At 41.8% G+C, this 15,252-nt stretch overlaps 1 long non-coding RNA gene across 2 annotated transcripts; it reads left to right on the top strand.

The window, feature by feature from the left end:
* The first annotated feature begins 4,659 nt into the window (after positions 1-4,659).
* On the top strand, positions 4,660-12,412 carry LOC308471820. Of its 2 annotated transcripts, none has more exons than XR_013983162.1 (3): positions 4,660-4,785; positions 8,136-8,190; positions 10,676-12,412. It is a non-coding gene; the product is annotated as an uncharacterized lncRNA (long non-coding RNA). The 2 variants fall into 2 exon arrangements; XR_013983163.1 differs by lacking the exon at positions 10,676-12,412 and adding an exon at positions 10,422-10,547.
* The last annotated feature ends 2,840 nt before the right edge of the window (positions 12,413-15,252 follow it).

Below are 15,252 nucleotides of genomic sequence, written 5' to 3'. Positions count from 1 at the left end.
ACTGCTACTAATAATGGTCTACATTTCGACTCCCCGACACCTAGTGAATAAATCATTTCCTGTTCCCCCCTCAAGTTTCATTACAGGAATCTGTAAAGCCTTAACAAGAAATTTAGATGTTCTAAAGGACATATCTCTCTCAACATTGGACAGCAAAAAACATGTCTTTGCATGAGACAACCTTCCTTTCTGCGATCTTAGCAATGGGTGGATATAATTGTTTCTGAGATCGTCATAGAAAGGGCATTCAAGGAGTACATGAATTATGTATTCTATTGTCATCACCCTCAAAGTCTCCCTCAGAGGAAGGATCCAGAGAAGAGACTAAGGGTTCGTGTTGGGAGAGCCATTCCAGAAGATATCCCTGGTTGACCTGAATCCATTAAGTTTGGTTGGGTTTGCAGTCAGATCTGGTGCACAACCTTATTGACTTTAACATTATGCTGTGTAGACAGACAAGTTTAAGTGCCTTGAAAATGGCATGAGAGAGACCTTGCTGCCCAGAGGTTTTCCAGAGGCTTTGTTGGGATTGACAGCCTTACATCTTCCATTAATTCTCATAATTCTCTGTTGAAGCTATCCAGGTTGTTGGTCTTCACTACCTCTAGTGGGAAAAATCACCATCGTTTAACTATATGTCTGATCATCTTTTGTCTGACCTTCTTCTTCCAATGTTCAGCTTCATGGGATGACCCCCTAATTCTAGTATTAAGAGAGAGGGAGGAAAACTTCTCCCAATCCACTTTCTCCAGATTATGCATAATCACATATACCTCAGTCAGTTCCAACCTTTCTTGCCTTTTTGCCACAAAAATGCCCCAAATAACTCCCCGCACTGGGGAGTTGTTCTATCTCACTGATCACTTGGATTGCCCGTTTCTGAAGTGTTTCAAACTTTACATCCTTTTTGAGGCGTAGTGACCATTATTGACCAGATTTGTATATCAGCATTAGGATACTGACAGATTTATTTTCAATCCCACAGCTAATGATATATGATTTGCCTTCTTTCACAGCTGCTGCACACTGGGCAAACATTTTCATTGAGCTGGCCATCATTTGAGCACATTCTCCTTTCTGGTCAGTCACTGCCAATTCACACCCCATTAATGTACATGTGCAGTTAGGATATTTTTGCCCAAGTGTGCATCACTTCATACATACACTGAACCACCCATTCACCCAATTTGGAGAGAAACATTTGGATCTCTGCACAATTGCAACTACAAGCCGCTCTGGGAATGGGGAATTTAAAAACCAGCCAATAAATAATACTCAATAGTTTAAGCACCAACTTAAAAGACTGCTGAAAGAGCAAAGGTTTTGCTAAATTCTTATAAGTGGCTCTCAAAGCGCAACGATGAGTCCTAGCTAATACAGAGATACTGCTTTCACTTTGTTTATCTTGGCTATTCCATGACAAACTCTGGGCCACGACCCAGCATGGTGGCTCAATGAAGGGCATGACGCGGCAGATGTGTTTTTCAGTTGCCCTGATAAGCAGTGTTGCAAGATACCGACTCTTAGCTTGGCATTTGTCAAAGTGGCAATTGTGAAATTTCCAAAAGCGAAAAGAAAAGGCCATTTTGCAATTGCCAGTGGAACTGTCTGCAGAGCAGTAATTCTCCAAGTTCATTAACACTGGACACACTGATTCATTTGAGTCGGGGTTCATGGAAAGTTGCTTCTAAATATATCAGCTAGACGTCTAGCCCAAAGGTTGGAGCAAAGAAGACATGAGTCTCGAAAATGCAAAAATTTGGCTACAAGGAAAAGTTCCGTCCTTGGCTAATGAGGAGACTGGCTTAATTTTGCAAGTGTAGCAAATGATTGGATGGTGGGTATAAACAGATCATGTTAAGTTGAAAATCGAGCAAACAGATCCAATTGGAACAGGACCAGGACCAACTGATTAATGATCAACACTGAATTGAGAATTCTTGCTCTCAATACTTTGCTGGGGCTTCAAAGCATTCTTTGTCAGCGCCTTGGGAAGCTATGGTTGCTTCGTGTTATGGATTACCTCTTTACCAGTTTCTGGCATTTCATCCATGCTTTTGGGCTCATGACAGCAGTGGGCTATATTGAATGTCTCTTTTGAGCTGCATTACTTTCTTCCTTGGTCTTGAAGTAGTATGTAGTTTGTCTATTGCATTTGCTTCATTACCTTTTCTCTCAGGAGCTCAAGAAGGGTTCTCAGGCAATCTCCCATTCAGATTCTGAACAGAGCCAGACCCTCATAGTTTCAAAATGATTGCTGCATTGTTGATGCACAGAAAGGAGAAGGAGAAGGCTCGTGCACATCTAACAATCATGCAGAAGTGGCAGTTTCGGCAGGTGTAGCTTGTCCTGACAAAACATGTCTCACAGGTTCGTCAATATCTTCAGAAATTGTGAGCTACTCTAGAAATAGTGATAGTGAAGATAGTGAAGAGCAACACAGAAATGGATATACATAAATAAACTACCTCCAGTCTTATAGCTGACCGAGGATTCCACTGCACCAGCTGTTGCAGTGAGAGAGCACTTACCTAATGTACGAACTTCAGTTTCACATGGACAATGAACAGTTTGCTTTAAGAGGCTCCAGGGTTTCCCAATGGCAACCGGTCACAGAAAAGGATTGACCACGCTGCTCCTAAGCCTTCTTTAACTAAAAAAAAAAAAAAAGTATTTCTGTCCCAGAGGAGGAGTCCCTAAGGCCCTGTATAGATTATTTTGTGTTTTTGTAGCCACAGTGTCTAGCTGAGGCGATGTGGTAAAGCATCAGCCTCAAATACTAGAATAGAGCAAAGCATTATATTTTGGAGGACTGGGAGACCATGTCAGGAGACTTGGGGATACGAGCCTTGGTTGGGAGAACTGCTGTATGTTGAGGGAGCACAACCTCTAGGGATGTAACATGGACTCCACAACGTATGACAGCCAACCAATAAAGGATTTCAAAAGAACTTGATGCAAGGGAGGGAAACAAAACAAAACAGCCTCTTGCAAGGGCTGATTCTCCTCACACGTAGAGGGATGTCTGCCACTTCACTTGAACTGGCGAGGCAGAATCCCAGAAGGCCATTTAAAGTAACTTGCGTAAGCCCTTGGCTGCCCCACTATAGGAATACAGGGCCCCTTCTCTGAATCTTCGCCCCAGCTGTTAAAGATTTTGGAGGAGTTATCTGTGGTTCTGTGAAATATCAGCTCAACAAGCAAATTAGGAGAATAAAGAAAGTCTGTCAGTGTGCACAAATTACTGCAGCTGAGGAAGATGGAGACAGGATTTATCAGGCAGGCTTTGGAAGCATCACCATGTTAGAGCACAATCCTTCCTGTGTGTGTCAATTCAGATTTGAGTTCAATGGGGCCTGCTCCTGAGCAGGGATGGGAGACTGTCAAAGTTGCTTTCACTCCGTTTCTCATATTTTCTTATTTGAAATAACTTTTTATTGATTTTTAACATGAAGGAAAATAAGATACATTTTAATATAAAAAAGACAAAACTTAATCACAACAAATAAAATTTGGATTGAAGTTGAATTTCTGTGTAGGTACACAATAAACATCTTCATTACTACTACTCAGGTAACCGCATCAAACAAACATCTGCATCATCATTATTATTTTTAAAAATGTTTTTCCCTTCATTTTTTTCCCCATTTCACGGTATAGGAGTAACAAAACAGAGAATACTGTAAAGGAGGTGTGAGCACTGACAGAATTCAGCTCATACATATCTGTTTAAAAGCTGGAAATGAGGAGCATCCAAGTTCCTGTACATTAAAATATGTCACAAAATCATATCATACCAAAATAAATTTATCTCTTTTACTTTGGCCTCCAAAGACTCTTAATTTGAATGTCAATTTTTCAAGTACTGCAATATCCCATACCTTATTTAGTATATCAATAATCCAGATTATCTCCTGCCAAATCCCTCCAGAAATTTGCAGCTGTGAATCATGCTGCAATAAGAGAGGGTCCAACTAATTTCTTGCTATACAACATGGTAGTGTCATCCTCTGTAAATACAACAAGGAGTGGAGAAGGTGTCACCTGGCATAGTTATAAAAGTTCTAGTTTCATGGCATACTGTATCCCCAAAGCATCTGGGCATTTCCACCATATGCGCAAGTCCATCCTGAGGGCTTGCCTTCCTCTACCAACACTTTGGCAAGGAACCAGGACTCATGTAAGACACTCTGTGTGGCGTTCAGCACCATTTATGAATCAACTTTAACATGAGTTCCTTGTTTCTTGCAGAACAAAATGGTTGTTTCTTATTTTTTCAATCTTAAATTTCGTTCTCCACATTTCCACATCAGTTTGCAAATTCTTTTTTGAAGAAAAATTCATCTTAGTGTGGGTTTCTCCTAATGCACACATTTTTGTTAGGCAGTTTTGCCTGAGACACACATTTCTGCAAAGCATATCCCCCCAACACTTGACCTTAGTATATGTATTTGCATATACACCCACAGCGCCCCCCCTAAACAGCAACATTCTGTCTGCAGCTTTTACTGATTACAGATGTAGGTAGGCTTGGCTCAAGCATTGGGTATATATCCATTTTCAGCCTCCAGATGGAGGGTGGAGGGCTGACAGTTAAGCAGGGTTGTGCAGTTGGCCTTTATCTCCCTCCAGGCTCCACCCCTCAGCTTGCCCCTGATAGGGCACATTTGAACTTTGGGATGGCGGTTGGCCAGGGAGGTGTTCCAACGGCTGGCTGACACGGCGAAGACATTTGGCCCTCTGGGGTTGCGTGAGGCTGCTGCACAACCGCAACCTTCTGACCGGGTGAGCGGCCATTTTGTACACATTAACTGGCTAGAGAACTGCATTGCAAAATCCAAAGAAGTGTGAATTTCTAAGTGTGGCTGTGTTTTGGTTCACATAGTGTTTTGGAAAGTGCACTTTAGACAGGTTTGCCGTTGAATGGGAACTGAAGTTCTCTCCCATCCCTACTCTTAAGTAAGTGTGTAAAGCAGGGATTGGGAACCTGTCCCGATGTTGCTGGCCTCCAGTTCTCATCACTCCAAGGCAGCATGGCCAATGGTCAGGGATGATGGCAGTTAGAGTCCAACAACATTGGAAGGCTACAGTTTTCCCCAATCCCCAATTGCAGCTTAAATATCTCATCCGCCACTTGATTGGCAAATGTATTGTCACGATGAGCCTCCTCAAAGTCAAAGGTTTGAACCTTCCCAAGCATAAAGAGAGCTTGTTTGGCATCCCTCACTTTTCAGGGGTGCACAGTCAATGGAGCGGGGCAATCTCTGGATCACTGGCATGTGCTTGATGATCTCAAAGGGAGGAACCCAAGAAACTGCATGCCTATAAATCTAATGGCCCATTTTATTTCCTCTCATTGCTATTCAGGTTTATGCCAGTTTTAAATGGACTAAAACTCTCCCACCTAAAAATAAAACAATTCATAGACATATGCTTTAGAGAACAGCACACAGGATGACTTTCCCTCTGCTTCCTTGATTTAAACCCTAAATGTATGATGGTACCTTGGACTACCTGGTCTGTAGCTGCAGGTGCCCCAACTGTGGGAGTTTCATTTAATTGATAAAGCCATTTCCCGTTCCCGTGGAGATGACGTTGCGGGCTGGGAGCAAGCCCTCCCCATGCCCCTGCGCCATTGGATGGTCCTTGGCCATGTCTTCCTTAGGCCGTCCAATTTGGATGGTCCGGGGGTGTGGCATGGGCTATTTAAACTGCCCACGGCCGAGGACTCACCCCTGTATCAGCAGGGCTCCCCCTATTGTTGATTAACCCTTCCAAGACTCCTGCAGACGGGCAGGAGTCAGATATAGTCATGTGGTTTCCAATGCCTAAGCCAATACCACTCACATTCTGTAACCAATAAAGTTGTGGCCTTTTTCGCCCATTATCCTAAAATACTGTTTCATGTGTCTTTATTCCACTTCCTGGGAGGGTTTGGGACCTTGCCACACAATGGATTATTACTGTTTTATGGAGGTCTTGTCAATGGCTTATTCTTAGTTTTATTTGCAGTTGGATTGATAATTCTAAGATGGAAAATATTGTGCATGCAAACAAATTGGTGAATTAACCCTCCAGAGAGATTTGTTATCTTCTTTCACATCATTCCACTCTGCATTATAATGAAACCAGCCATTAGATCCCAGTTTAGCTGGAATAAAGCTGAACATGACTCAGAATAAGAGGCTTGTCATTCAAAATCATAAAAGAGAACTATATACCATAAAAGAAAACTGAATAATTTTCACCTTTTAAAAAATAAAAAGACAGCAATGCTGAATGTTAGATTATTTGATTTTGTGACAAGCATCTTTCCCATCTCATGGCAGTAGGCCAATTCTGTGGTCAAGGAGCTGTGTGATCTGTTCTCTCCTGCCCCTTGCACATGAGCTGGACATATGTTCTCCTAGCTATGTGACAGTTCCAACTTCCTGGGCAGAAAAGTGCCCCCAACAAAGAATGCTTAAAGGGGCTTCTCAGTCCCTCTTCCTCCTTCTGTGTCTTCCTGAGCTATTTATCTGCTCCACTTTTTGAAAGTAAGCTTAAATGACACAGCTGCTTTTTTATATAGATATAAAAAAATCAAAGATCAACAATTGTGATTGCCAAATTAAACCTCTGTGCCAAGGGGTAATTGAAGTTCAAGGCACCTCTTGCTGAGATAGCAACTTCAGCTACATATCCTCTGAACAAAATGACCTCGTGTGTTATTCAAATGCATGATCCAGCAGAAACCAGCAGCAAAAGACTCAAAACCCAAGAACTACATACACAAAACTAGGTGGGCTTGTAGAGCCTTGAACCTCCCTCATATTGACACGAGTAGCACTTTTCAACGGAGCTCTGAGTTTTAAGGAGAAAAGGTTTAATCTTTAGTGGAGATAGGTCAATTAAACCGTTTTCTCTCAGATCCAGATCCAGATTTCTCTCAGATCTCTCAGATTCAAGCATAGGGCACCAAATCCCTTACTCAATCTGAAACTGTAGCATTAAATCTAGGTTCAAGTGGGAAAGGTCTGGTCTCAAAATTCTGTAAGGAGCTACTGGAAATTACAGCAGGACACAATGTAGGTTTAAAAGCTGTCTGGGAGACAGCTTTCCCCTTTATTTCACATATATGCTCATGGGATCTGAAGTGGTGGTGACCGGCCAATGAGGCCTTGAGGTCATAATGGAGAGCTCAAGAAACGTGTTGCCCCTGTGCATGGCAGCTATGAAAAAGGCAAACTCCAGCCTTTGGTGTTGATGCAAAACATTTTATGCTTGTTGTTGTTGTTTAGTCATTTAGTCGTGTCCGGCTCTTCATGGACCAGAGCACGCCAGGCACTCCTGTCTTCCACTGCCTCCCGCAGTTTGGTCAAACTCATGCTGGTAGCTTCGAGACCACTATCCAACCAACTCATCCTCTGTCATCCCCTTCTCCTTGTGCCCTCAATCTTTCTCAACATCAGGGACTTTTCCATGGAGTCTTTTCTTCTCATGAGGCGGCCAAAGTATTGGAACCTCAGCTTCAGGACTTGTCCTTCCATTGAGCACTCAGGGCTGATTTCCTTAAGAATGGATAGGTTTGATCTTCTTGCAGTCCATGGGACTCTCAAGAGTCTCCTCCAGCACCATAATTCAAAAGCATCAATTATTCAGCGATTTTATGTTTAGTTATCCCAAAATGCCTTCAGTTTTTCTAACAGAAAACTGAACATACATTTTGGGATTCCTTCCCCCACTTAATCACACTTCCCTCAACTGTAAATTATTTAGTCATCTGCATAAAGCAACATATGAAAATTGTACAGGGCAAGCCAGTCCCAATCAGTTCAATGGGAATTACTCCCAGGTAAGTGTATATAGCAGCCACCCCCAACTTGGCGCCTTCCAGATATTTTGGACTAAAACTTCTTGTTTGGACTCCAATTCCAATCATCTCCAGCCATCACAATTGTGCTTTGGAGTAGTAGCACTAAACATCTGGAGGGCACCAGGTTGGGGAAGTGACCGTGCAATCTTATACATGCATGTACAGAAGTAATTCCCATTACATTCAGCGGGGTTAGCTTTTTTAAAGTAGATCTATCATCAGCTTTTCACAATTACATAATATGGAGCTAAAGTGAGTGCTCATATTTCTTCCTCTCCAGGGATCAAGCACAGTGTACTGGGGACATAGGCAAGAAGTCAGCAGAACTGTCAAGAGTAAGTTGTGCAAGTTACTGGCATGAGTGTATGTGGCATGCGTCTTTCTAACTGGGGGAGTGCTGTTGCCTGGCAAGGTCAGAGGAATATATCCTTGGCTTGGATGGGGAAAAGAGTCAGTGGAAAGGCTGGACCTGGTGCTGCCAGCACAGTCTCTAGAGCAGTGGGGTGAAGAAAACCTATAGAAGCTTAGATTGTGTATTAACTATGACCATTCATATCAAAGTTATGAAGAATGGATGGGCTCGTCCTGCATACTTCTGTCTTAGTATTTGTATACATGCAATAGTTTAGGGGCAGGCAGAAGATAGATCTTGACCTACAAGTAGATCTCTGGGTGGCTTGAAGTAGAGGGGCAAGGATTCCTTATTCCCACTTGTTTAACAATAGTAAACAATGAAATTATTCTGAGCACCAAAAAAATCATGGTGTTGAAATGAATAAAGCTTTAGTGTGGGTAACCAGGAGCAGATCTTGTAGACTAAGTTTCATTTACCATGGCACCAGCCTCCACTACCGAGATACAGAGAATGCACACTCATTTGATGCAACACGCCTACAGATAGCTGAGTTGCTGTGACTTGCTTCTTCTTCTGCTCTGCCTTCTAAAATGCTTGTCTACTTATTGCTTGTTTTTAATGTACCAGTAGATTCTAAAATTCTATTTCATGTTTCTAGCCAGATAAGTGCTTTGAAGGCCCTTTGGTGGGGAAGTGATATATATATATATCAGGGGAAATGAGAGAAATCAAAGGGGCATTGGTGCCAGCTCCTAGGGGCTGAGGCAGTTTCAGGCTCCTCAATTTTTTGAGGGGGCTGGGCCCCCTCAATGTTCAGAGGGCATTTGACTCTGCCCCCTGACTCCCCACAATTTGAGAAGATGCTTCCTCAATCAACTTGAGAAGATGGCAACTCTGCAAATGGGTGCTGTGGAAGGACTGCTAGGTAAATAGGAAAGGATTGAAAATATGTTCCAGTGCAGTGTTCCTCCACTGCACCATTGGGTCCCCAGATGTTGTCAGACTACAACTTCTACTCTTCCTGATCATTGACTAAGCTTGCTGGGGGTGATGGGAGCTGTAGTTGCCTGACCTTATTCCTGAATTCAACACCTAATTAAAGGGTTTCCTCTCATCCCACTCCCACCAAATATTTTTTCACCTCAGCAATGCTACTTTAATACAGTTCAGCTTGTGACTGTATTAAGGTATAAACCCAACATTCTCTGAGGGATGTTTCCACCAACTTTTCAATGACATCATCATCAGAAGCTAATGTGACAGCTCATGATTCTCCCTCTCAAGCCAGCATACTGGGAATCTAAGCAGTGAGTCAGGAGCAAAATTGTCCAACACATTGGCAGTGTGCAGATGTGTGTTGTGTGTCTTCCCAACTGAGGGCAGGATATTGCAAGGAGAGGACTGAGGAACCTACCCCTGCCAGAAAATGGTGCCAGTTGAAAGGCCAATCTTGGGGCTATCAAAACCACAGTAATGGATTGTGGGATGGCCTAAATGTGAGAGGCAGCTGACATCTACCGTATTTTTCGCTCTATAAGACGCACCGGACCACAAGACGCACCTAGTTTTTGGAGGAGGAAAACAAGAAAAAGAATATCCTGAATCTCAGAAGCCAGAACAGCAAGAGGGATCGCTGCGCAGTGAAAGCAGCAATCCTTCTTGCTGTTCTGGCTTCTGGGATAGCTGCGCAGCCTGCATTCGCTCCATAAGACGCACATACATTTCCCCTTACTTTTTAGGAGGGAAAAAGTGAGTCTTATAGAGCAAAAAATACGGTAAGTTCCTTCCCATGCTATCTCCACTCTATAGCACTGGAAAACAATATATATTTAAAACAAGGTATCATCACCTGCTTTTCATATGGATTTGGAAACACTGGCTATTATGTAAGACAGGATCCAATTCTATTTAATTGGGACAGTGATGAAACAAGCAATATGAGCCAGAAGTCCTCATTGATAAGGTGATTATTTTTTAATAGGTTAAAAGTAAAGGATATATAAAAGATGTGGGTTTCAATTTACAACACTGACAAATTATGCCTTGCCCAGTCATAGCAATAACTTACCATCTAATTTCTAAGTTTCTAAAATTACTTAAGGGCTACTACATTTTTCTATGCTTCAATTTATTTGCCTTACAAGGGAAATGTGAGATCCAATTAGAGCTAGCGGCAGATTCAGATAACTTCTGGCTTCTGTGTTTTCAAAGGGAAAGCTTCTGTTTGCTTCTCTGACAGTCTAGCTGTCTAACCTAATGCAAAGCATCCAGACAATAAAACAAACCACAGACAGTCCTTAATCTCACCATGTTTGAAGATCTAACCCATAAACAAAGGTATGTATAAGGTTTTATTTTATTTTGTGTGTGAATAATTTATATTAATTTTTCTGTTTTACAATTTAGAATATTCATTTAAACAACCTTAAAATGTCAATGACTTCCCTTCTCTTTCCGTGGTTCAGTGACATCTGGAGGACCACAGGTTCCTCATCCCTTGTGTAGAGCCAGTCTTCAATTGGTTTGAATATCTATGGGAAGACTTGGGTGTGGATTCCAGTGGCCATTATGCAGTAACTGACAATATGAACAAAAGCCACATCGATGTCCTAGAAGACCATCAATGAGAGCAGAATTCATACATAAATGTGGCAGAAGCTGTGCTTTTGAAGACAGAGTCACTGTAACCTTGATTGATCATGACAGAAAAGAAAAACGGCCTTCATCTACTAGCAAACAAAAGTTCAGGAATCCTTGGAACTATTTGCTTAACCTTGCGTTTGAGAGAGATCTGTTGAAAGTGAAGCATTGTACACATTTCGGCAGACTGAGGTCACTTGGTTTCATTCCCACCTCTTTCTCTGCAATCCTGTTTTCAGCCATGTCACAAAGTTTCCATGTTCCATTCGGCTTGTCCGTAATAACATATTTGGGACAAGCAGTTGTTATGCGTCAAGGTAATAAAAAGCAGGTAGGCAACTAATGGAAAAAGGTCAGGATGTGGGTGGATAATCAGCCCAAGATGACACAATAATCCCTACCCACCCTAATTTCATATAGTAATGTAGGATTTCATACAGTAATCTATATATTGTTTGGTCTTAATGCTACCTTGCGCAACTCTGTTCTTGGTACTCTCTGCACAATTAATTTAGGGACATGACCTGTTTAAACTGGTTTTGAAGAAGATAAACTGGGAACACTGCCTTAGCATAATCCATCATAATCCAAACCCAAGATCCACCAGGATAAAAGAGTTGGGATGTGGTGGACATTAGACTTTCCCAGCTACCCAGGCCTATGCTGGCATAATCCCTCACCCCAGATGAGCTGGAGAGACACCAGCATAAGTCCCTCACTCTGGTTCAGTTGACAGAACTTAAGTTGATGTAATTTACACTAGCCTGAGTCCCTGTAAAGGGGCGTTCCAGGGGCACAGCAGGAGTGGGAGAGGGCAAGGACACACTTACACCTATTCTAAAGCTTGTTCACCTCAGTCATATGACCTAGGGCCCAATCTTCAAAATTTGGGCCCACTCACTAATGGTTCAGACAACAGTAACCCCCCTCCAAGAGGTTCCTGAATGAGATTTGGAACAGGAGTAATCACAGGGCCAGTTCACGTGGAAAGGAATCTCAGGATAAAATAAAATGGGGAGGGGAAGTTCTTGGTGTGTCATCTTTAGCTCCTTGGTGGAATTGTGAGATATAAATGCATTAAATAAATCAAGAATTGCAGCTATAAAGAAATAGTTGGGTGTCAGATTAGTTGTCACCTGCCCAATAACTGTCTGTGCCACCAATGGAAGTAAGCTTAGGAAGTGATAATATTGTCATGGAAGTATGCCACCTCAGATTTTAGCCCCATAGTCAATTTGGTATAGGTCATATACTGCCTAGGCCTAGTTTTCTCTGTCTTTAGGGTGGAGATGAATGCTGAAATCCCACTAAATATCACCACATGGTTTATGATGGTACCAGGATGATTTTCACTGAGCAGTTTGGGAAAGGCTGTGAGATTGTCAGATGAAAGGTGCAGTATTATTATAGCTTGAGTGAATCTTTGGAGGCTGGGATTATTACAATGCTTCCCTTATTGACTACAAAGCCAGCATTGGGTTGCTAAACCCATAAAATTGCATGAACAGAAGTCCAAAGGGTGTGCTCATGGTTGGCTCCCAAACAATGGATCACACTTTATAGCAACCAACCATTCATTGTATGTCTTGACATTTTTCTAATCGTTGTCATCATCTTGGCAAATGTTTCACATAATTATATAGTTGGAATCCTTACACCAACCTTGTAAGTATTATATCCCCCACTCCAGCACTGCAGATGGAGCAGGAATTGATGGCACAGGTGAGGTTTATACCTGAGACTTCCTGATTCATTCATCTCTTAAACACTACACTACATCAACTTTGTTCTTTAGATATCTATGTTCTTATAAACAATTGTGCTCTTATTTATTTCTTTTGTTCATATCCCAACTTTCCTCTACAGAACTCAGGGTGGGGTACATGGGGCTTCTTCTACTCCCATTTAATTTCACCTTGTGAGGTAGGGGTTGATAGGAACTGGCCTGAGATTACACCATGAACCTCATGGCTGAATGGGACCTTGAGCCCGAGTCTCTCCCTGGTTTAAGACCAAGTATTTCATCACACAGTCTCTTAAGCTAAAATCATTCTGAATCATAAAAGCAAGAAGAACCAAACACTGGCTATCATATGTGTTCAAATATGGAGATGTTTTAAAACCTACAACAGTATGATTGAACTCTGTTTTGGACAGAGAATCTTAGTGAAAAACTCAGAACTCAATGGCCAACATGCAGTCTTGACCACAGGACATTGCACGGGGAAGTTTATTTATTTAAAATAGTTTTCTACAAAAAAAAGGGCAATGCAACTCAAAAACCCCTTTCAAATAAGGCACATGCATTAGACTAAAATATGTACAATAAAATACAGCAGAGCCACAGTAAGTCAGGCAATTTTTCAAAGGCTTGTCAGCAAAAGCCTGAGTAAACAAACAGGGTTTTCAGGAGGCATTGAAAACCTAATAGAGTTGTTGTCTGCGTTTTTTCAGAGAGAGATGTTTCCACAGATTAGGCACCATAACAGAAAAGTTCTTGAGAGACAGACTCCCTCAGAAGGTGGTAGACTCTCCTTCATTGGAGGTTTAAAAGCAGAGGTTGTATGGCCATCTGTCATGGATGCTTTAGTTGAGATTCCTGCTTTGCAGGGGGTTGGACTAGATGATCCTCAGGGTCCTTTCCAACACTACAATTCTATGATTCTGTGACTTCAGCAGACTGTGGTGCAACTGGGAGGGCCTCATCTTGATATCTTAATAACCATGCAGGTTGAAATTTTAGTTCCAATTACATTGGCAAAATTCAAATATTGGAATCAAAATCAAGTAGAACATTTGTATTGTGAAATTTTGAATTTTCAAATTGAATTTCAGAATTTCACATTCAGCTATTGTAGTCTCATGCAAAAGAATGAACATCACATTTAAGTGCAGCTTTACTGAAACTCTCAAACATGATCACGAACAACCCCCAAATGGAATATTAGGAGAGCTGCCTATAAACTACTAGGTTCCTCTATAAACTATAAATCATATGCGCAAGCAATGTCTCAAAGGCAAATAAGCCATAATTTAAAGTGAGTTTTTTTAAAAGCAACAATCCTATAATAAAGAAATAATGTTCTACATCAGTAAAATTGTTGGAAGGGAACAATTATGCTCCTACAGCAATCCCAGAAAGTAAGAGCCAATATGTTGCAGTGGAATATGTAGATGAGTAGCACCTGGGTTCAAATCCTGCTGCACTGTAAAGCTCACTGGGTGTTTTGGGAGCCAGTCACTATGGCTCACTTTAACATATCTCACTCGTTGGGGCTTATTTCTTCCTTCCTACTATGCTTTTCCGTTTAAAAACACACAAAGCAGCTTGCAAAAGTTAAAAACAACAACATACAACAATTAAAAAGCAACAGTAGAAACAACACTAAAAGCAGGGTTTATTTATTTATTTTTAAAAAGGAGGGCATACCATTATGAGTTGGGGGGATCAGTATGGAAGATGCCCTGAGTCCCTTCCAGTTTGGGGGATTCTGTATCTGTGGCCGTAGAACATATAACAGCAAGCTTGCCAAACCAATGTCCAGGTAATGGCTTTGGCTGACTAGGTGAGCACCATAATTAGCATAACCAAAGAAGTTACTCTGTGCTGCAGAACAAGTGGGTGAGCTGTAGTCCCTCCCTAAGGATGTAGAAATCACTGTTCTTTATGTTTTTTCTCCACTTCCAGACTTGAAAGTCCCATGTATTGTACACCATCTTGGGCCCTGGTAGAAGAGCATCCGCTTTCCCTTCCCATGCAAAGTTCTGTGGTTCCAACCCTGGCATCTCCTAGTAGCATGGTGATGCCCCCTGCTTGAAAATCTGGAAAGCCACTGCTGGCCAGTATCTGCAATATGGTGCTAGGCAGACCGATGGCCTGACTCAGTTTAAGGCAGCTTCCAGTGACAGAATTGAAATGTGATGTGCGTTTTGAGATAGGAAACTTCATGGTCCCACAATAAGCAAGCCGATTAGGATATACAAGAGGCACATTCCTTTCACACCAATAGGCTAACAACAAAAGTGGAAGAAGGGGACCATGAAATGTTATTGTGAGCACCAAACACTTTTATTCCTCTCAACTTACAGCACAGCTGCCTATCTTCAGAATCACCACCAGGCTACGTTTAGAGCAATAGCGCTGATTTCCCCCCCTACTTCAGAGTTCCAGCTATAGGTCTCCAAGGCTGCTGAGAGTGGTTCCCAGTTCTCTGAGTGCCCAGGAAAGAGAAATTGATTTTTAAACCCCAATGTGAACTGTAGGTCTGCAAGAGGAATAAGGTAAACAGTTGAGTTTTCACCCCCTTTCAATACTTTAAATATATTTCTTTATTTTTTTGGTTACTTCATCATAGAAAACTTATTTTTTGTGAAGGGGACACTACAGTGGTACCTTGGTTGT

This window comes from Podarcis pityusensis (assembly GCF_964106645.2).
Source record: "Podarcis pityusensis genome assembly, chromosome: 2".
Classification (NCBI taxonomy): domain Eukaryota; kingdom Metazoa; phylum Chordata; class Lepidosauria; order Squamata; family Lacertidae; genus Podarcis; species Podarcis pityusensis.
Note: the sequence above shows the minus strand (reverse complement) of the source record. Positions and strands in the feature narration are given on the sequence as shown.